Source organism: Sebastes fasciatus, chromosome 16 (assembly GCF_043250625.1).
Source record: "Sebastes fasciatus isolate fSebFas1 chromosome 16, fSebFas1.pri, whole genome shotgun sequence".
NCBI classification, from domain to species: domain Eukaryota; kingdom Metazoa; phylum Chordata; class Actinopteri; order Perciformes; family Sebastidae; genus Sebastes; species Sebastes fasciatus.
Window position 1 is genome coordinate 26440477 of NC_133810.1, and position 21253 is coordinate 26461729.

At 42.6% G+C, this 21253-nt stretch overlaps 1 protein-coding gene across 9 annotated transcripts in view; it reads right to left on the bottom strand.

Moving 5' to 3' along the window:
- Window positions 1-21253, bottom strand: part of auts2a (activator of transcription and developmental regulator AUTS2 a) — a 507388-nt gene that overhangs the window by 185254 nt on the left and 300881 nt on the right. The window lies entirely within an intron of this gene.

Below are 21253 nucleotides of genomic sequence, written 5' to 3' on the forward strand. Positions count from 1 at the left end.
TAATAAACCCTCAATGAATGTTGGTAAATTATGAGATCAAAATGGTAAGGATCCATCTGACTTCTTTTTATTAAAATTGTGCTTTTCTTCATATGAATCCTTGAATGTTACTTTAAGCCTGGAGCTGTGTTATTTTGGGGGGTGAAATATTCCAAAATATAGAAAGTACATGGCAGTTTCACAGTTGATATATCAAATCTTTGATGCTTAGTATCTCAGAGCTGCACTCCACCCACACAGAACCTTATGATTCCAAGCTCATGAAATAAGACTGCAGTCTGCGAATCAGATGTTTGGAGTTAAACTGATTAGAAATGTAGTTTGGCAATATGTGAAGAAGATCCACGTTAGAGGATGAGTTCTGGGTTTTATTATGAAATCAAGTTTGGGTATTTGAAGGGGATGTGACTCATAGGAACATGTTTTAATAATAACAGCATATGAAAAAGCTTTCAGCGTAACATCATCTGTGCTCATATTAATGTTTATGCATACAGTCTTACTGCTAAAAGGTGTGTTTTACATTAAAGTAGGAATACATACTGTATATTCAATGTTGAGGGGCCAAGTAGGAAACCTCACATGTGGTGCGCACACATTTGCTCACAGATTCCAAATTCAATTAGGCTTCAGTGAAGCAAAAGTAAACATCTAGATTTTATTTTTGGTGCCTTGTCATAATAAAAGCCATGTTAGCCTTTACATAATTGTGTACTTTGCCAAAATACTGCAAATTGAAACCATTCCTTTTTCTTAAGTTAAGCTATAAGCGTAGCCAACCCCGTCTCCTACAAAATAACGTTCGCACACAACTAAACTGCATTCTCAATCACGTATCGATGGAAACTTATTACAGTCGCAGTTTTAAACATATGTTTAACAAACTACTTGGTTAGGTTTAGTAAACCATCATGGTCTGGCTTAAAATAAGTATGTTTGATACATTATTTAAGTTACCAAGGTAAATTCAAATAAAAAAACACAGGACGTCAACTTTGACTCAACGTTGACTCAACGTTGACGTCCTGTGTTTGTTTGACTCACCCGTCCACCCCGACCGCCTCTCTATGCTACATCTTTACTGAATTCACATTATTTAGCTGCTTGCTTCATAAATCTATCTATGGCTAAGAGATGATAAATCTTTTCATAAGATTCCTTTTTGCAAGTTTCTTTATTTTCGTCATATGCACAACAATTACAACAAAGCTGTCGTTGGCAATGGAAATCTTGGGTCTCACTCTACGTTCACACTATGAGCGACAAAAGCAACAAAACAGCGAGCGTGGCCAGCTACATCGTCAGCAAGTGACCGTTGAAGCGTAGCTCAAGCGTTCGTTGACGTAGTTATGTCGTGCTGTGGACGCTAAATTTTGGCGAGGAAAAACAAAGGGGTCGAAAGGGTCTCTTGACTTCTGACCTCAATATGTGAATGAAAATGGGTTTTATTGGTACCCACGAGTCTCCCCTTTACAGACATGCCACCTTTATGATAATCACATGCAGTTTGGGGCAGGTCATAGTCAAGTCAGCACACTGACACACTGACAGCTGTTGTTGCCTGTTGGGCTGCAGTTTGCCATGTTATGATTTGAGCATATTTTTTATGCTCAATGCAGTACCTGAGAGGGTTTCTGGACAATATCTGTCATTGTTTTGTATTGTTAATTGATTTCCAATAATAAATATGTACGTACATTTGCATAAAGCAGCATATTTGCCCACTCCCATGTTGATAAGAGTATTAAATACTTGACAAATCTCCCTTTAAGGTAAAAAGAACAGATACAAATTGAGCGATTCATTTGCGATTAATCTGGATTAAATACTTTAATCAACTGACAGCCCAAAATTATTAAAAAGGGAAAATCACAGAAGTAAAAGCAAAATGAGAATCTAAGATATAAAATGCTGCAAGTTAAAAATATAGGGCTAAAACATAAACAAATAAAAATATCAAATAAATTAATTTGTGGGAGACAGTATTTCAAATGGATAAACAGGAATATAGTATGTATATGCGTAATGAGAAGAGATTCTTATTATTATGAGATTGTTTGTGATAATCGTTACTTGATACCAGCTTATCTGTAGTCACAGAGTACGTATCAGTCATATAATAGTAACTTGCACATAAATGAAGAGTCTAGATGTTTTGAAAATCGATGGGAGAGAATTCAGTACAGACTGCCATCTTGAGCGGTGGGCTGTAAAACAGACAGACCGTGTGTCTCTCTCTCTCTCTCTCTCTCTCTCTCTCTCTGTCTGTGGTCCCCAGAAGCTATAATATCCATCCTTGGCGGTTCACTTGACATTTACTTGCCCCGCTTCTCCTGTAGCATTCCCCTTCCTAACTGCCAGTGCTGCGACTCTCCAGGGCTCGCCGACCGGGTGAACAGATAACAAACCTGTCAAGGCGGCTTTAGGGGGGGAATAAATCCAGAGCTGGGACTGAGGTGGATGATGTGTTCCAGAGGGTTACTCGGGGAGGGGGGGCGAGAGGGAGCTGACATGAGACGCCCTGTGAGGCCTGGACCCGGGAGAGGCTGCTCGCCGTAATGCCACGGTGCTACTTTAAAAAGGGGGCACAGCCACTGCAACCTGATTAGATCTCGGTGCAGACATTTCAAATGGCTGGCCCCCTTTTTACCCTCCATTTCACCTATTCTTTACAAGCCACCCCTCCCTCTCCCCCTGCCATCAAAGGAGCTGTCAGGGGCTCTTTCTTCAGGCTGGCAGACGGGTCAGGGGTGGAAGGTTGAGGTGGGGTGTGCCCTTTGAGGCAGTGGGCTGAGAGTGCCTACCAGGGATGTATGGGGGCTGTCTTTAAGGTGCTGATAACATTCATGGTGATGTGTTCCCAAGAGGTGCACAAATGTCAACACCCTCCTGCTATGGGCATATAATTCTACGAATAGAAAGGACAAAGAGCCAGAGCAAGGGAGATGCAGCTCCTTTTGTCGAGCCGTATCTCAGTGAATCACACATTAGCATGTTTCAGCTTCTCAATGCTTCGAGCCATGTTTCCTCTTCAAACCATTACGCAGAAAAAAACAGCTATTTAGACTGTCTCAATGAATATATCCCCTTCTGACCCTTCAATAGAATTATACTCATCAATCCCTCGCAAAGCCAATTAGACTAAATGGATAGATCCTGATTGATCTCTTACCAATCTCTAGAAAAAGCTATGGTAAGTAGCTGATAAATGGCTTACTTAGCAGTGATATTCTATATTTACACGCCACCAGATTTACCCTTACAGCAATAATAAATTGGCAAACATGTCGCTGACTCACTGCGTAAACAGCAGCGAGTGAACATGTGCTTGATAAAGCAGTGATGAAGACACCAGCAATACACCATGAGAGACTCAATCCAATTACTCTCCAGCCACTAAAGGCATGAGGAGAGTATGATGGACTGCTACTGTGAAATATATTAACTTGGAGGATTGGTAAAATGTCCTTTATTTAGGACGGAGTACATCAAGCGTTTTGGGCGAACCAAGTGAGGCATGCCCGTTAGAAATTGGAGGGATGGAGACGTCCCATGCCGGTGCTAAAAACTGCACATCAATTACGTGAAGCACTGAGGCCTGTCCGCTCGATCTACATCCGAGTTGTGCCTATAAGGGACAAAAATGTCAGCTAGCTATCCAGACATCATTGTTGGAGAAAGGACATTTCAGAGGAGGATATGGTATATTATACTTGGGCATTGCTTTCATGGATGTCGCTGTATATTCCAAAACTAGTGGAGTTAGCTGGCACTGATCTGCAGTAAACAGCCTTGCGAGGCTTAGCAGGCAGCCTGTGTTAGACTAAGCCGTGTTTATTATCAAGCGCAATCCTCAGTCTCATCAATGCTTAGAGAAAGGCACGGATGAATAAATGCATATTGTTTAGCTTAGGGTTAGCCAGAGCTGGAGCCACGAATGAAGGAAAAAAAGAAAGAATTTAAAGCAGATGGTAAAATCCAATAAGAAAAGCAGAAGGAGGGAGGGGGACAGACAGAGAGAGAGAGACAGAGCTACAGAATGGGACAGAGACAGAGAGAGAGGAGAAATAAAAATGAAAAGAAAAAACCCGAGCGCACTGGCTGCCTTTTCACTCCTGTTTTTCAAAAAGCTGTAAAGCTAACAGGGAGAGGGAGAGAAAATACAAAGGCCTGTGTTCTCATTTTCTGTCTGAGAGCCCCACCAGGACCACTGAAACTTGCTTGATTTCCCCAGTCCAATTATATCTCTGTGCTCAATCCTTCCAGAATAGCAACATCACACCGAGGGACGCTGTCTGCCTAAGCGCAGCGTGCCTAATGGAGTCCCAGAAGTTGACTCCATTTCATTGCTCCTAACTAATGGGCTGTGATATTTTCCCAAACTGACTGCAGCTCTGCCCCCTGGAAGCTAATCTAGTCAGCGCTGTACCGGACCCAGCCCCAGCAACATGCCAGCCCCGCTGCCTCGCTTCCTAACAACCCCCCTCCGATCCTACCCACCGCTGCTGCTGTCTGTGTGCAATCCGCCAACGCCCTCTCCTCCCCTCCCAGCGCTCATTAGTGCTTTCTAGCCGGGTGCTGATTGTCAGAGGGCCCCTGTGATGCCAGCTCTCCCCGTGCGGCCGGCCTGCTGTGGTGAATTTAAGAGGACTTTAATCTAACTGGGCTGAGAAGAGGAGGAGCAGCCAGGGACAGGTGGGAGGGAGAGGGGGGGACAACTGCAGGGTAGTAGGGGATGTACAATCGCAGGGCCACAGCTGAGGACAGACACTCTTTCAGGGCTTCCTATTGCTCTCCGATGGATACTTGTGCCGAGAACACAAGCATGAGAAGAAATAGCCGGATATAAATTCACCAGAATGGGTCCCACTCCGGCCATATTGCGGGCACAGAACGGTCCTCCAGATGGCTAAGGGACACACCAGTGGTGCAATACAATCACTGGCATGGCAGAAATATCAGGAATAAATATGAAGAGCTTTATATCATATAAAAGCTCCGCCAGCAAAGACTTTTTTATATAAAAAAACTTCCATTTTGATGAAAATCAACCCACTCTTTGTAGGTATAAGTGCTTCTTATTGAAAAGTTTTGGTTGGCAGCTGTGTCATCAATTCAGCAGTCTGAAAAGAGAATAAAGTAAGTTTGAATTTTTATAATTATTTCTTTGAGGTTTGAAGGTTCAGTATTTTATTAAAGTTTTTTTGCGCACGGGAGTTTTTCTATGAGGGAACATGAATAAGAACAGGATAAATTATAATTTTACATCAGAAAAAAAAAAATCCATTTAACTGAGGTCCTTCTTTTAACAGCACAGTCTCATTCAGCCAACTCCATTTCAAGAAGTGCAGGTAGAGAGCTTTTATGGCACACCGAGGTTAATTATTTTCATAATTACACCTCCAAACGTCAAACATTTGTTTTTCCCCCTAATTGACAAGAGAATTAACAGTGGACTATATTAACTGTGCGGGGTTGTTCTTAACCACTGTAAAATGCTTAAAAGTGCCTTTCATATGCAATACATATAAAAAGCAATTACGCGTTTTTGTTTTTTTCCCTCTCTACTACCTTTTTAGCCAGTGTAATCTGCTGGGTAGATCCACCAAGGATAAGAGGTAAAACTGTAATTATGCACATTATTCATCCTCCTAAGTGCAGTACTTGAACACAAAAAGCTAAGATGCCTAAATGCACTACAGCAGGTTGTCCTCATGCAAAGTGCAGGTCAGGCTCCAGCAGGCACCGGGAGCTAATGGCAGTGAGTGGTGCTCCTAACACATGCTCTGGCTCTTTCAGGGACACGGGGGAGTTAAGTGCCGTGCTCCCTACTGCTGATTATCGCACCTTCGCCAGCCTGCCAGGTCTCCCTGCCCTCCATGCATTGATCTCATTTGGCCAGCAGATAAGGCAGTAATTGGATGAGGGCTTGGAATCAGATGGCCCTGCCATGGCTTGGCTAATTCCACTCTTCCTGGGCCGTCTGGGCCCGGGGCCAAGGGGGCAGACCGAGGTTAATCCCATCCAATCCCCCTGCACTATGTGGCCCTGCGCTGCCCTCTGACCTCTCGGCGCTAACCAAACACAGCTGATGTGACTCCCTTTAAACAGGTCAGATCCGATCATCTAATTAGTTTACAAAGGATTTTACACCGGTGCACAACAACCGACTGTACTGTCAAATATAAAGGTGTGCTTTTGAAGACAAAGGGGGACATGAGTGTGCTATAAAAAAAGCAGGCACACACATCATTCTACTCATAATTGTAGGTTTTAGCAGAGCTTTTGACTGGAATGTCACGTTCTATTATATAAATACACACAAAATACAAATATAGGATATTATGCAATAAACCTTTGTTTTTGTATTTTTAAATAAAAGTATACTGATGGAGGAGTCCTATTCTATAGTATCTTGCTTGTTTAACGTAATGTCTGCAGACTGTAGATGCTGATAAATCAAATCTATTACAGTTTAGACACTTGACACAATCTAATTCAGAAATTCTGAAGATAAGAAAGCATATTAAACTATCTAAATAGCAGCTAGCTACCTACATTAGCATCGCCACTGGCTTGTGCGACGTCAGGCTGTTCTCATACACTGTTCGTAGCTATACCTACAAAAAGTAATGCACCGTAATTCATATATATCACAAAATCAATTCTCATGTAATCCACGTAATCGGGAACCAGGAAGTATTAGGAGCGACAAATGGCGTGTAGGGAGTAGATCGGGATGGACGGGTGGGTTCGTACCCCATGTGAAATCAGAAGTCAACGTTGATTTATTTGTCACGTAACCTCCGTACTTAAGCTACGCACCTTCTGGTGTTATTTTAACCCAAACCACAATCTTTTTCTAAACCTAACCAAGTAGTTTTGTTGCCTAAATTTAACCAAGTCAATGTTTTCCTAAACCTTACTAAGCTGTTTTGTTGCTTAATCTTAACCAAGTTGTTTCCTGTGAAGATTATTTTGAAAAAACTGGAGCGGAATTTGACATGTGCGTCACATGTTGCTGGACATTTGTAGGAAAACGTATTAAAAATGAGGAATAACTTTTTGTAAGATATAATACAAAACGTTGTGTACATTGGCGATGTACATGAGCATAGAAGGATGCGAGCCACTGCAATTCCAGCAGCAGACGAGTAGTTCAACTAATGTCGAGGTTAAGAAATGGTATGGTCCACTTGCATAAATATGGGAAATTTATTGTAATATATATGAATACAGGTATGAAGGATGTTTAAATGTTTTGATTCAAATCCTGCTTGGAAATATTACAAAAACTGAGCCATGTCTCCTTATTTTTTTGCTTTTTAATTAATTTTCTCCTGAGGCCCAATCGTGGCAGATGTGAGGGAGAAGATGGAGACAAATCTCTTCTGTGACATGTCGCTTTATTAGAGCAGAATTCCTGCTCTTGAGGGCACGGATCTGCAATATGTCATGGCAGGGGTCGGACTGATATGCAATGCAAAGTGGAGCGAATTTGCAATTATGCAGAACATTTTTCCAACAAAAAGCCCAAGTGCAATTTCACCCCTGCTTCAATGCGAGAGCACTGCTGTTCCATTTAAGATGGCCGGCAGATTAATCTTCATCGCTCTTTTCTATTTGCACATTATGTAGTCAGAGATGGGATTTGCCCGTATGAAGCGAGTCTCTCAAAAGGCTCGGCGCGCCTCGTCAGGAATGAATGCGGCGGGGGGACGCACGCCTCTTGGGAAACACTAATCTCCTTATTGCGTACATTTATTCAATTCCAGTGTCAATATCAAGCATAATCAGAATGGGCCATGTGACAAGTGCTTTATGTGTTGGCTGATAGTGGATGACAGGAAGTAGACGTAATCACCTGGGAGTACATCACCACTGACAGCTCTGGATCAAAGCTTTGCTGCTGCACATTAATCACGAATTGTAATGCACCATATAAATAACTTCAATACAGAGTATATAGAAACACGTTCATTGATCAGACATGTCCCAGAAGTCTACGGCTGCAGTTTACGGAAGTGGAAGTAATCCCCCAATAATCCCCTGGATATCTCTTTGAAACCAGATAACAACTAACCAAGATGATACAGCATGACCATTTATCCAGGTGCATGTACTCTATTGTCAGAAATGCACAAAAGTATAACACCCCGAATATGAACAAAGATATCAAATGATAGTCAAGAAAGACAAGACGCACAATGCATGTGACAAGTTAAGAAAATCTTGACACCACAAACAAAGGAAGAGTGGATTGTGACACATTGTTGCTTCAGGCAAACTGGGCTCCAAAACACCCAAACACAAAACAAAGAGAAACACAATGGAACAGTGCTGGCAAAAAAAAAGAAAATCTACTAAAACCGATACCTTGTGCCAATCTCTGCTTAATGCACCATACTTGATTTATTATTATTGCGGTGGAACAAATAATACTGTACGGTGCACCTCTACTGCAAGGAGAGATGACAATCTCAGACGCCAGGATTGAATTTTTCATTTCAATTCACTGCAAAGCTCAATATAAAAAAAAAATTCCAAAGAGTACTGTAGCATCAGCTGGCTGCTCTTAACAAAGGGAGTTTAAAAAAAAACAACACACCACATATAAGACTGAATCTCCGCTGGAAATGGGACACTAACAGAGACAATCGGGAGACGAGACGAGGCCAACACTTGTGTGTCATAAAGACAACAGTCGAATGGCCATCCTGTGGATTCCTGAGGCCTGACATCTAGATTGCAGATGGATAAGTGCGCGTTAAAACAATATCCCACCGACCAAAAAAATCATTTCTCATAGCTGTCTCTATTTACCGAAAGGCTGCTTGTCTCCCACTGGGGCAGAAACAAATGAAAATGTTATTTCTCTACTCATGAACTCCTACCTAGTCTGGTTTTTCACTGCTGGCAATTTCATTTCTCTTCCAAATTGGACTCAAGCCCACGACTTGAGGGAAATAATGTCTCTGGAATAATCTTCTGCAACTGTAATTCCAGAGGCGCTATCTCTCCGTCTGTCTTATCTATGTGTCTGTCTGTCCATCTATCTACAGTATTTATTTATTTATTGTCGGCGCTGCTGCCTTGTGGTTTAAGGGAAATTGCGCCGGCTTCTGAAATAGAAGTGATGTGACATCCAATGCCTCACAGTAATCCTGTCAGACTCACAGGCCTTGAATAAGACACAACATGTCCTTCTCCAGCACAAGGGAGAAGATGCAGCGTTGTAAAGTGTCAATAAGAAAAACATGGGCTCAATTCAAAGCGCATGCAAAACATAATATTAGCAAAATGTTCTCAGATTGTGAGCACGGCATCACTCTGCTGTTCTCTGTGTAACGCTTAACAACACAATTCACTTTCCCCCATGCTTATCATCACAGTACTTCTCATTGTGCACAAAGGACAACACAGAAGTAAAAGCAGTGATTTCACATTTCAACAATGTAAGAAAGTTACACATATTCTAGTTTACACATAACAGACATTTTAACTACAAGTAACTTTGGCATCATTGGCAATATTCTTTTACAGAAAACAGCTTTTCCAGGGTGGGTTGAATCTAGGGCAAAGGGTTGAAAACCAGAGAATTAAATATGGAATTTGATGACGGATCAGTTTGTTACAGTATGGCTCATCCACTTTTTCCTTTGTTTTTGTCTTCTAAAAGGTCTTCAAGAAAGCCAATAATCACAATGAAGTGCTTTGACCGAACAAAGCATTCAAGTTTGGTATTTGTCTGCACTTTGAACTGCGATTTGGCACTCAGTGGCCACTTTATTAGGTATATGGTAAATAGACTTGCATGTATAGGGCTCCTCTTCTAGTCTTCTGACCACTCTAAGTAGTTTACACTACATGTCTTACACCGATGACTTCGGGAGCAATTTGGGATTCACTATCTTGCCCAAGGACACGTCAACACATGCACTGGAAGAGCTGGGCATCAAACTGCCGATTTTCCAATTAGTGGATGACCCGCTCTTCCTCTGAGACACAGCCGCCCCACGCACTTATGCAATCTAATGCAATATATTCTACCTTTACGAAGTTTATAGCACTCAGTTTTTGGTGACATTGTCAGAAATGTGTAAATTCAGTTCTATATTTATCATTGAGGTCATGCTTGTGGTTGTGTTGTACTGGACTGCATTATATTCAGTTTCCAATATTCTGCCTTCCTCATGTACATAAATGGAAATGACCTCTCAGTGTAATGCAGTCCAGTACACACCACCTTTAACTATAACCTCAGCAACAAACATATCACTGAATTTACACATTTCCCGAAAAAACTGAACATTATAAACTTCCTAAAAGTAGAATTTATATTTTAGCATGTACAATGTATGTCTGTATGATTGGCTTTAAAGAGCAAAGATTGTGGGACACTTAAACGTGGAAAACACAATAATGACATCTCTCTTTGTTGCATTGTACATCATTGTATATCTCCCTATTATATATCAAATAGGGTGTTTATTGACACAAATTAAGAATTGGAGAATTATCATTGTGACATTTTAGGAAATTGTCAACAGACATCTGAGATATCACCTCAACTAAGCTGATGTGATGGAAAGTGGATCCTGCACATTGGTAGATTACAAAAAGGGATATTGTGTGTGGAGAGCAGCAGGGCTGGGATTGTCTAGGTGCCTTATGATTCCGTTTGATTTGTTCAGAACAGCAGGATCACATGCATGAGAGAGGATGTATATTCAACGGCCGTGTCTGGCCTATAGACATGACAGATCGGACCAGGTTCATGAACCGGCAGGCCTTCCTGTGTAATCCCCATACAGCATTCTCAGCCCCTTGTGCCCTTCAAACAAACTCAACAAGACTCACACACACAAAACCTCAACCCTCCCACACAGCTTCTAAACCCTGCAGCTAAACTCTGTGGTATAAACATACACACACCAGGGATTCACATATATAAAACACACACATGAACACAAACATATGCTCTTTGGAGAGGCTTGCATCACCACATGGATATTCATGTGGCCTGAATGCTATGGGTTAAAGAATCAGAAAATCTTCTTCACGTCAGACGTCAGGGATGCAAGCAACAAAAAAGCGACGTAGAGGAAGAAAGAGAAATATTTCCGTTGTGTCTTTGTTTATAGTGGCTGTGATGAGGGTAAGGATGATTTGTTGGCTCAGTAGAGGTAAGCGATATGTAGCAGTGAATGGCCAGTAATCATGTTTATGAGGGGGAGATGGTTCTGGACTCCCGGTGTGTCTGATTGTGTTTTCTCTGGCTCCCAGCTTGGGCCCGAGTACACCCCTACCAGGCCATTGTGATTGAAGTATGCACTCTAGCTCGGCTTCTCCTTGGGGGGTAAAAAGGTGCGTGCAATACCGTTTGTGTGCCCCTGCGTATGTATTTGTGTTTATGTGCGTGTTTTGCCAGTGTGTATTCATAAAGAGAAATGTCAGTCGATGAAGACCTCCCATCACAAAAGAAAGCACCACTTCCCCTCTCTCCTTCATGCAGCCAGTTCCCACATTGCTCTCATTGCTATGGCAACCGGCGCTCTCTCTCCTTGGGCTCTGCATGCATCCAATCAGAGTGAGACCTTTGTAGAGATTCCTCCGGGCTCCACTTATTCAACTTACCCCACCGGAACAGCCTCCACGCTGAAAAGGCTGGAACAAAGAGCGGAGAGACTCCCTCACCAGAGCCTGGTGTGACATCAAAAATTGGGGCTACGGGGTTGGGTTACGGGGAATGCGGAAGTGATACGTAGCCAAGAGCTGCGGGACGCACGGCAAAAGCAGGGTGGCGGCGCATGGCCATGGCCAATTTCAGTGGAAATTATGTGGAATAGGATTTGTTATTGGAAGCCTCAGAGCCTGAATACTTGGCAAGTATCGCGTGGCTCTGGCACCGGTTTAAGCTTGATAAGTCAAAATGGATTCCGGCTGAGCCTATTTATGTCATTCCTGAAAACATATGGATAGGATTCAGGCGCTCAATACTTTCAACCTTCAACAATGACATTCAACACCACTTCTCCAGTCCATTAATCTTCCATGAGAATAGATTTATCATCCACAGCACTGAGGGATTGCATTGAGTCAGCATCAGCCTGAACAGTATTTACCACACCGACCTCGCTCTGTATCAATTTCAACAATTAAAGAGCCTTATTTTGCTGGGTATACAGTAACATAACAGTAAAGGTCACAATGTTTCTGTGATTCCTCGTTATAATTTTGTGTTCAAGGCCACTAGGTGTGGTAAATAATTAGCAGAGATAAACTAGTGCCATGTATTCTCAACCTGGGGGCTGCTCAGAGGTCACTGCACACAATCACACTGTGCTTCTCCCATTCTAATTATATTTCTGGAGAGTAGACGCAGCCGAGTCTGAGTTAAACGCTTGTGAACGGAGGCAGGGAGGCAGGCGTGCCCCGAGCACTTGTAGTGACGAGCCGTCCGGCGGGACCTCTCACAGGCCCCTGACGGACATCCGGCTGTTGGGGTACTGGCAGGGCGATGGAGGCGCAGCATAATTTTGCCCGACTGCCATGTCACAAAGTGTCACAATCTGTCCCTGACAACCCGACTGCAGGCGATGTGAGAGAAAATGGGAATAAAAGAGAGGGAGACGAGAGAAAAAAGGGAGCTTGATTTGGAGTGCCAGAGGTGGTAATAAGCATGTCTGGCCACTTCCTGGGAGACAGCCTATTCATCAGGTTGATTTAGAGTCAAAGGCGTAGGCAATTCAAGTGATCTTGTGTCTGGATCATCTGGCAAGCCGACTGTGCAGTGAACAACAGAACCTGGCATAATAAATGAGAAAAATGTGGTGGAAAGCTCTTATTGTGGACCAACCCGTTCTCATTCACAACTCATGGCGCGGTCAGGACCTCTTGGCGTCACTGTTTAACGCACTATGGTATCGCTACACGTCAAAGCTTCACTACCTCGCAGTTTTAAACACTTGGCTAACATTGTGAATTCAAACTACAGACTGTATATAAAGATGGACGACATGTCAGTTCTCCGAAAGTGAATCCAAAACATCTGGATCTGCTGGCTGCGGTAGAGGTCATAAGTTCCGTTTCCTCCATGTTAGTGGTTGGAACATGGGCCAAACTAAAAAGTCAAAGTGCAAGACAAATACATTTTTCCCAAAATGGTTCTCTGTCATTTTAGGCAGTTCTTATCACGCTGTTGTATGTTTAAGTGGTTATTTTTCTGCTAAGTTTAATTTTAATTAGTTATTTGATGCTATAAAAAGAGGAATAGACGTTGTGACTGACAGCTGTGAATCTCTCTCGCTAACAAGCTGCAGCCGTGCTCGGCTCGCGATTGGTTTGGATGTGTGTGTGGGTGGGAACTCGATACCGCGGCTCTACCGCCTGATCAATACAGCGCAGACTCTGGCTCTAAATGTGAGTGAGCGGAGAGGTACTCAGTTGGTTGCAATCTGCAACCACACCATTAGATGCTGCCAAATCCTACACACTGTACCTTTAAGTTACGTAGCATACATAAGTTAAATAGTCAACTTAACTAAATCAATGTTGACTTTTGGCTTCAGATGGGACACGAACAGCGGTCTCCTTGGTGAAAGTCATGTGCTTGTTTGACCCAACCACCCCGTCTTCCTCCCTACACCGACTTTGTCGTTCTTTATACTACATCCCCTGACTTCCGGAGCAGTTGCTCTGGGGGTTTAATATTGCCGCGGAAGGGATTACATTGGAGTTACTTGAAAGCAGTATTTGACGACCTGGGAATGAGACCGGGCTGTACTGACATGATCTCTTCAGCACACAGGACTTGGGAGATCGGTAACCAGTGGGGGGGGGAAATGTTCTACAATGTGTTCCAGGTGTTCCTTATGAATTAATAGGAACCCCAGATGGCATGAATCAAAGAGTGAGTCATCTTGTCAAAACCTTGTGCTTGAAATGAGTTCATATTTGATCACAGACATGGATGATCTTGAGATTTTAGCGGCAAAACACACTTTTTTCTACTTCTACCAGTCAATTTGATCTCTCAGGACTTCTCGAACTGGCCTCTTCATTGTTCAAAGTATTAGATGAAAAGCTGGTAAAACTGCCTTTAGCTATTACACTCCCCAACGCTATCTTCTTTTAAAATACGGCTTCAACCATTTCTTTTCCTCCCTTAGACTCAGTTTTATCCCTCTATGTGATGGATGTGTGGTTGTGCAAGTGTGGGTATATAGTATGGCTGTCAAAGTTAACGCAATAATAACGCTTAAACGCAAATTTAAGTGAAGATACTGGTATCATATGAAACTAGAAAAACCTAAGGAATGCATTGGTACCAACCATGTCATACTAGCTTGTTGCTAAGAAGGCTAAATAACGCTCCAAACTTACGCTAAATTTTGGCGAAGGAAAAACTGGCATGGCCATTTTCAAAGGGGTCCCTTGACCTCTGACCTCAAGATATGTGAATGAAAATGGGTTCTATGGGTACCCACGAGTCTCCCCTTTACAGACATGCCCACTTTATGATAATCACATGCAGGTTGGGGCAAGTCATAGTCAAGTCAGCACACTGACACACTGACAGCTGTTGTTGTCTTTTGGGCTGCAGTTTGCCATGTTATGATTTGAGCATATTATTTATGCTAAATGCAGTACCTGTGAGGGTTTCTGGACAATATTTGTCATTGTTTTGTATTTTTAATTTATTTCCAGTAATAAATATATACATACATATGCATAAAGCAATCATATTCATATTTTATTTTAAGCTATTTTATTTATATACCAATCCCATGTTGACAAGAGTATTAAATACTTACTTAACTTTAATACTTACTACTCAAATCTCCCTTTAAGGTACATTTTAAACAAATAAAAAATGTGCTATTAATTTATGATTAGTCGCGATTAACTATGAACAATCATGCGATTAATTGTGATTAAATATTTGAATCGATTGACAGCCCTAGTGTATAGTCATCTGCCTTTCAGAGCATTTGTCTATATGATGTGTATTTCTTTAACCAGTAACAAGGCGACTGCCAAATCCCATTCTATCCCTGTTATTTACATCTGGACAACAGGTTAGGATACTGAATGCTATGTCTGTATTTCTATAGTCTTTCGTCTTTCAATCTGCCCCGACTTATTTACATAGCTGCTGAAAACCCATTAAACAGTCAAAAGACCGTCAAGTAGTCCCTGCACTGCATCTGCTGCTCATTTCACACTGCCACTATGCACACACTGGAGCCTCGGCAAAGAGTACGATCCCATGATAATGAGCTAATTATAGGTACAACATTTCTACTTCCATATCTAAATGCTTGTCTCTAATAGGAAACATTTCAAATTATTGAGAGGCACAGAGAGAAAGAGACGGATAATTGATGCAAGCAATTACAAGTTCTGTGTCGGAGCAAATTGGCCAGCATATCTGGACATGTAGGGGGACTGCCACCTCATTTACATCAGAGTGTCAGGAAATAATTGGAGAATGTACTGAGGAGGTGGGATTACATAAGCAGTTCACTTGGACAGTGAGATTCAGTGCAGACAAGAAGCTTACGGAAAGGGCTGAATTCGGAGGTCAAGGACAAAACGTTATGTGCAGTCTTGGTACGCTCCAGCAAATTTAATCATAATGGTGATTTTTACAACAACAAAATATACTTCATGACATTAATCCCTTTCCAAAAGCTGTAATTTGAGCATATGAAATGGTTTCACCACATGCACACAGGGTTCTGAATAGGCTGTCATGTTTTCAGCGGAAAGCCAGTAATAACGGAGTTCAGTTTTACTAGCCATAAGAGAGACTTTAGCTGTGTTTGGGCTGAAAACCGCTTCAAAAGCACGGGAAGACGATGTGCTTGACTTTTAACAATATCACTTCCAGATGTTTCATTGCAAAACAACTTTCCAAGACCTCACCGCAAGAAAACCTTCTCGTGCAAGAGGAGCCAGGACGCACGAGTATGGATTTCAGGAACCCGCAATTTTCACATTTTCATTTCAGTCGGAAAAACCAGCATGCAAAACAGTCTGGACTGACACCAATAAAGTGCTAGTATTAATAATAGAATAACCAGGCCAACACACAAGTCGTTACCCTATGTTACAGTCCACATCATATACTATATAAAGGTGTTGTCCAAAGGCATCAGACAGCTTTACATCTGTTTCAATTTGATCGGCAGAATTTACTCAGTAGAACAGCGAAAGCAGAATATAACAGGAAGTTTTGGCTGACGATAAAAATGGCCACCGAAATACAGGGGTGCATTCATTATAGTTTGCCTCTTGTGCCTCTCATCAGGCTGGCTAACACTGACTGGCGGGCTCTGACCCAGTACTCCGGAGCTTCTCTCTAATGCACCCGCCTCTCATCAAGAGCCTTGGGTGGAAAAAAAGGAGTAACATGCTGTTTACTCGCAATCCCAGGCCCGTAATTGCCAATTTATTTGATAGGCAGCCGGGTAATGATGGCATTTCACCCCTTGCCGCAGAGACTAAACGGGAGTGATTCATCCCGAGCTCCCTGCCCTCCCTGATCCAGCAGACTCCCTCTGCTCAGGACTGCTGCCTGCCTGAATGCCTGCCACCCAGACTGAAGGGGTGGGGTGCGGTGGGGGGGGATGTAGGGGGTGGCTGCCATGTCGGCTTCAAACGAACCCAAAAGGGAACCCGGCGCTTCAGAGCAAATGCGGCTAAGCCTGCCAATTTAGCTGGGGTTTGGGGTTGAGGCAAACACAGCCGAGCTGATGTGCCATTTGTAGGCCTTAATGAGCTGGCAGGACGGAGTGAGGAGGGAAGGCGAGCGGGAGAGAAGAGGCTGCCAGGCCTGACCTCCTCTGGCCTCTATCTCCCTGCCAGCCAGTGCCAGGTCGGCAAACTCAGTTCATCTGCTTCATCGGAGCGTGGTCGCTCCGTGAGGGGAAGGGAGTGCTACAGCAAATACCATTAGCGAACTGCTGGGTCTAATGAACAGTTGGGGTCAGAGCTAGCTCGTCTCACACCGCTCCCTGGTACTAACGAGTGACTTAGATGCTTTCTCTTTGTTTTTGCACTGTGAGGGAGCAGCTCTGTGCAGCTGAACCTCACGAGCAGCCCAGTTGCATTGTGCAGAGTTACAATCAAATACATTTAACATTTGGGTGGAACAAAACACACTGACCTCCACAGCAGAGAAAACGCTACAGGCTTTCAGAAATCCCCTGGACATACATCTACCTTCATCTGTAACTGTTTTACAGTGGATTAAAGGGACTGTATGTATGTTTTTAAACATCTAAACATGTTTTAATCATTTTTTGTTTGCCAATGTGTGAACAAGCTGTAACCTAACCTAAAAAATGAGACCTTCCGCGACTTTCTGGGTTTCCTCTATCAGCCTGTAGACTGCTTTTAATGTGAAGAATGCGGGCCGGTTTTTCTGGAAAAATCCCACAGATGTGACGTCAGGCACGTTCGCGTGCCTTTATTTTCAGCTCCGCTTACAGGGCTAACAGTGTAACCATAGCTAACGTTCATGGAGTCCGCTAACGCCAACAAACATCCAGACCCCCACCACAACTCAGACTCCAACACAAACTCCACGGAAGCACCAAAACCGCAAAGTTATATCAAGTGAAGCCCGTCTTGCAAAACAGGAATGTGACCGACATCGGGGGGGAAAACTAGTGTTGTGGGAGAATAGCAGAGCCAGTGCGAAGAGTGTGTGCACGTCAGAAGTGAGTGGTGAAGCAAAAGAGAGAGAGAGCGGCTGCAGACAGAGGCAGTGTGTGAGAAAACGAGCGAACAGTGTCCCCTCACTGTTTTGACTGATCGCGTCTACGTAGTGCGAGCAAAAGCGCGAGCAACAGGACGCTGACTGTCGTTGACTTAATGGCCACAGGTGTCACTGTTAACAAGCAATTTCTGATTCTTACAGAGAGTCCCTTTAACTGTGTTCTATAATTATGAAAATGCAATGAAAAGTGCAAAAGCAAAACCGCTTTCTTTTTCTTATTATCCTCTCCATTCCCTTGTCCCTCCTCCTTTCAGTCTGGGGAACAGAGCTCTGCTACCAAAGTTACGACTTGCACCTCTTGCGACGTGTGAAGTGCGTTTTTACAGCATGGCTGGAGGGGACTTGTTCAGAAACCTGTGGGGACCGGAGATGAAGCCTCACACAGTGTGACCATCTAAGGTGACATGGGGGTCTAAAAGTCTGTCTTCGTGCTGCCCAGCTTTCAGCAGCTCTTCTGAAGACATGCTCAGTCTCCTGTGGGGTGTCTTGACCAGACGAAGCGGGGGGAACCAGGGCCGCCGTTCCTTCTATCCTCCAGAGTGTTCTGAGTGGCTGCAATGCCAGCTCAGGTGGAAGTGATTATAGAGAGGGCAATAGATGCTTCCTGCGAACAAGTCCCGCGTGGGGGAAGTAGAGAGTTTCTGCTTGAGGAAACCTGACTTTCTCAAACCGAATTACGGATATAATTTGGAATTTCGGACAATGTTCCAATAAAATTACTCAGAGTAAACACACGGGCTGGTGCTTTGAATGATATTCATTTCAGGGACTGATTTCACACAATATTCAAACCAAAATAAGATTAACATGAAGCAACATTGATCTTGAGAGTAACAGGAACAGACCATAATCTGATGCAACTGTTTAAACATGTTTCATTAGTGTGTAATGAGTCACAGTGCAAGCGATGTAATCTAAATGGAGGGACATGGTTGGCCAATGAGGCCAAGTCAGATTATACCGTTGCCAACTCAGGCAAATGATTATGAAATATCAAACAGTGATTAAAGAAATGAAATGGAGCAAAGGCCTCTGAAACACACATTAGAATAGTTACATGCAAACGGATGAATTCTTGCGTGTCCCTTTAAGATAACAACAAGTAATATCAAGCTCAATTTAATGACCAAATGCAACCTTTTTATCAAGATCTGGTCAGCAGCATCAAAGATAGTTGTGCCAATAGAATTTTGATATGGAGCCATATTATGCGTTAATATACAATGTTTTGTAAAAACCAAACAGAATAATAGAGAGATAATTTCACCATGGGAATAACATTTAGAGAAGACCGTTTTTGCCTTCAGTTAGCTTCACTTTTGTTAGTTTGATTGACAGGTGGTTCATCCAATCACCTGCCAAGTATTTTTTGAAAGTGCCTGCCCTTTTTCCAAACAGTTTCCAATGACGGCTTCTCGATGGTGTTGTGAAACAAACCATCTGACAAGGTCAAGTTAACCAACTCTAGCATTAAGCATTAACTATAATGTATAATTATACTGTATATTATAATGTGTTGTTGCATAACTCCGATGTTGTAGTATTATTTAACGTTTTCGTTATTAGACACACAACAGATGACAAATTGAATGCTTGTATCATTCTGTATGTCAGCCACAGTAAAGCATCCATCCATAGGTTAAATGTCACTGTTTAAACAACATTTGTCTCGGCATACTGCTGCACACAGTCACAACAGCGCAGTCAGGAATCAGCGAGTATCATTTCAATTTCTGTTGTCAACATCAAATTACTTATTTCATTTCATGCCCAGTCAAGCGTCATAAAGCTACACGCAGAATCAGTTTTGCTTCAGTTGTTCGGCCATGTCTTTCTCAAAGACTAGCTCGCCTCCCTACTGACAGCTTTAATTATGGCCAGATATCTGATTGCTTCACTGTAGATTCTCCACACAAATCAAAGAGCAGGCCAGGTGTGTTGCAGCAAGGTCCCTCGAGCCTGCTCGCTTTACATCTCGGAATATGTCACAGGGCGCGGGGACACGTAGCCGCTCTTTCTTCTGTCAGTTAATGCTTGCCTTCAGCTCCTCCGCAAGGAGCGAGGACCTGGGTAAGTACTGTCTTTTTTTGTATCAATCATAAAGAGCCTCTGGGGGAGGAAGAGAGTGTGTGTCTGCATGTGTGTGTGCGTGTCTGCGATGCAAATAGTACTCTTCACCTGAAGTAGAGTGCACTTAAAGACATTTAAGATTTACCACAAAGTCCTCTGCTGAGGCTGAATTTTATTGGTTCAACACCAAAAGGATTCCTTATTAAATTGATTATACCACATTCACAACTTACCTTTTGTCTGTGGCATACCGAAGGTGCAAGGCCACTTACACATAATGACTCTTGAATTATGAAACCGGAGTATAATTTATAACGTTTGTGCTGAAAGAACATGTACTGATTTAGAACACCAACTTTATTGCTCTGTATAGATCATCTCTGAAGAGTTTTCTCTGTAAGGTGTGATGATTAAGTAGGTAGTTTGAAGGGGAGTTGCGTGGATACAGGTATCTTACTGTCCACACTATTTCTTGTTAAGGCAAAGGTCGTGCCGCAAGCAATGCAACTAATGAATAAGTCAAGCAGATGATTATTTTCTGTACCAACTGTAGAACTTTTACCACTACTAATACTTCCTCTCTCAACTTTATATATCACAGATACGTATTTGGACATATCATGTCAAAAAGTTACTTGGTTGTAACAGTTGTCAACAGTGGACGACAACTCACGTGTCTTTCAGATATCATCGTATAATACTGGTTGTTAAAGGTAACCTGTGGAGTTTTTCACCTTTAGTAGCGCTATGGAGCATTATTTTTTTCTATGAGTGGGTTCCCGTTTTATTCATTTGTGCATGCGTATGACGACACACGTGTGCATATAGGTGATATGGTATATATTTCTGACAATGATATCACACTATTCCACTGATCAACAGGTGGCGGGAAGGTGCCAAGACACGCAGCAATACCACAAATCTGCTTTGTGAATGTTTAAATGAGGAAGGAAATACATTCATCATGTTTGTAGGACCTCAAGGATATACACCTGAGTGTAACTGAATGTAAACACACAGGGCACCTTTAAGTACTGCTGATATACTAGTAGGGCTGGGCGCTGGACGCTTGTGGCGTCTGATAAAAATAAATGCGGTGTTGGTGGCATTTTACGCAACTAAATGCTTCCATTCATATGATGGGTATAGAATGAAGTAGAAAAAATGGTATCAGTATCACTTTAAGGGTACTGGTATTGGTACTGGTAACTTTTTACCCAGCCCTGTATACTAGTTTTGCCAAACAATTGGGACTTACTTAGTAAAATGTTTGCTCAAACTTTGGTTTCCAATTATTGCGTCCAATCTTTTCTTCTTTTTTTGGGTCTATATTTGAAATGTGTACCCATGTGCTACAGTAAGTACAGTAAATAAATAATCATAAACTGGTAATGA